Genomic DNA, 2,953 nt, shown 5'->3' with positions numbered 1-2,953 from the left:
ATGGATAAATGCTCAAGTGGGTCAGTGCCAATTCAGAAAGGGGACAAGTTTGGATTGTTTCAATGTCCTAAGAACGAATTGGAGAAATCAGAAATGAAAAACATTCCTTACGCGTCAGTGGTTGGTAGCCTAATGTATGCCCAGACATGTACAAGACCAGACATAAGCTTTGCCGTAGGCATACTTGGCAGATTTCAAAGCAACCCAGGGATGGAACATTGGAAAGCGGCGAAAAAGATACTCCGCTATCTTCAAGGAATGAAGAATCTTATGTTAACCTACAGGAAGACCGATTGCTTAGAAACAATCAGATACTCAGATTCAGATTATGCCGGATGCATTGACACACGCAAGTCCACAGGTGGCTTTGTGTATCTATTAGCAGGAGGAGCAGTCTCATGGAAAAGTGCGAAGCAGACTATTATCGCTGCATCCACTATGGAAGCCGAATTCGTGGCTTGCTTTGAGGCCACGATACAAGGATTATGGCTGCGGAATTTTATTTCAGGGCTTGGGTATGTTGACAGTATCGCCAAGCCGCTGAAAATTTATTGTGACAACGCCGCAGCAGTCTTCTTCAGTAAGAACGACCGGTACTCTAAAGGTGCAAAGCACATGGAAATAAAGTACCTGGCTGTGAAAGAAAAAGTGCAGAAGCGAACAATTACGATTCAACATATAAGCACCGACAAAATGATAGCTGATCCCTTAACCAAAGGATTAGCGCCCAAGACATTTATGGAGCATGTCGTAAATATGGGTTTAGTTGAGTGTGCATGATTTTGTTATTTGTAAAACTTTGAATTAATATTATTAAAGAGTTCATTGTTTGTTTGTTTCTATTTGATTGTTATTTACTTATGTTGGTATACCTTATTGTTATATTTAAATAATAATCAGTTCTTTGTAAGAACAATTAAAGGGATCATTATGTTAAAGCCCTTATGGTTTATATTAATTGAGATTAATATTGTGGTACATGGAAGGGAATGAGTCGATATACTGACTCACAACCGCCATGACTCATTTTAATTTTGATTAAGGATAAACATTATGTCATACCGAAATTATGGAATATATTGCATATATATTATCACTAGTCTTAAAGTTCATATATGTTATTAAAGTTATATTCATTACGAATTACTGAATAAGTGGGAGAATGTTAGAATATTCAGTTATTCTATTAAAGTTAGAATATTCAGTTATTCTATTTCTAGAATCTATTTATGGAATCCTATTTTGAGTAACCTATTTATTAAACATATCCATTTATATATGTACATATATTTTTGGAGAATGGTTACATGAATTATAATTGGATATCTATTTATGGATTAACCGCCCACTCATCCCCACTCATATGATGGATAGAATGAGTGTAGGGTATAAATTAGAGTCCTGGCTGATCCTCTCTCTACATATTCTCACATACAACCATTAAAAGGATTTTGCTCTCCATTAGCAAAAGTGAAACAGAGCGAGAGAGAGAAATCGACCCGGCGCAACCTCGAAGGATCTAGGGTTTGCGATCATCGTTGAAGTACTTGCTTGTTGACCACCATGAATGCTAGAGGTACGCTTATGTATTATGTTTTAATTTAATTATAGTATTTAATGTAATATCATGTTGTTTCAAGTTCTTGGGATCTTTAATGGTCTTTTGCTCTTATGATGCATTTTCTAATGCATAATTAAAGATGATCAAAGTGCTTATGTTCATGTAGTAATTATACTTACATGTATATTTTTTTAAAAAGAAATATATTGGAATTTGTCTTGATCTGATATAGATCGATGACATCATCGGCATCATACATGACATCCTTGAGCTGCATGAGCCACTGCTCAATGGCACTGCTCTTGCTTTGCTTCCTCTCAGCATCGGCAAGGATGCAACGGATGTCACGAATGGTCTTGCCAAGCATCTCGATCTGGCCAGGGATGCCCAGCAGCATTCCCACCTCATCCTGCACCATTTGCATGAGAAGTTCGCTGAACTTGGACAGGAAGGCATCGAGTATCATTGCCATCTTTGTTTTGAGTAAGAGCTGCTGAATGGAAAATGTGCTATGAAGAAGAGATATTTGAATGGGGATGGGTTGAGAATGTGGTTCTTGATTAATGAAGAAGAGATATTTGAATGGGGATAGTAGGAGAATGCATGTGGTTCCGGATTAATGGAATTTTAATAGGCCTTTCCCATAATAATATCCAAAAAGAATAGAGGGTTCAAATGCATCCAAATTTTTGTGCATCTAAATGCACCCTATATTTCAAATCGTTTTTCTCCATTTTCAAAGTCCAAATAGTCAATCCGAACCATTAGATGTGATCTATATATTAAGATGTGCTTGGAGACCGAATTTTACATTTTTTGAAATTTTATTACTATTTATTAAGCCACATTGAAAATCGCTGATTTTATATTTTTTTGGACCATTGGATCAGCGATTTTCAAAGTGGCTTAATAAATAGTAAAAAAAAATTCAAAAAAAATGTAAAATTTGGTCTCCAAGCACATCTTAATATATAGATTACATTTAACGGTTCGGATTGATTGTTTTAACTTTGAAAACGGAAATAAAAGATAGGATACATTTGGATGCATACAAATTTGAGTACATTTGAAACCTCCTCAAAAGAATATTATCCAGCACAAACTAGTCAAAACAGGTGACCGTCAAAACTGGAGAGGAGAAGCACACTGGAAGATAGAGGGCGATAGGATAGACTTTGACCTGCTCTAATTTAATGGCATGACCTACAAATTGACCCAATCCTTCACATAAGGAAACTTACAAGGTAGTTTTCAACAGAGCCCCTGCATAATGGAAAAAACCTTCTGTGAAATATATATTTAAGAATCATACACTAAAGCACAGTATGTTTCATCCTATACTTATAAATAACTGATAGGATTAATTAAAGAAGGAAAATAAAAATTAGTTGA

At 35.6% G+C, this 2,953-nt stretch overlaps 1 pseudogene; it reads left to right on the top strand.

The window, feature by feature from the left end:
- On the top strand, window positions 1-780 carry LOC144544110 (secreted RxLR effector protein 161 pseudogene; annotated as a pseudogene).
- The last annotated feature ends 2,173 nt before the right edge of the window (window positions 781-2,953 follow it).

The sequence above is a fragment of the Carex rostrata genome, chromosome 26 (assembly GCF_964058835.1).
Source record: "Carex rostrata chromosome 26, lpCarRost1.2, whole genome shotgun sequence".
Lineage (NCBI taxonomy): Eukaryota > Viridiplantae > Streptophyta > Magnoliopsida > Poales > Cyperaceae > Carex > Carex rostrata.
Note: the sequence above shows the minus strand (reverse complement) of the source record. Positions and strands in the feature narration are given on the sequence as shown.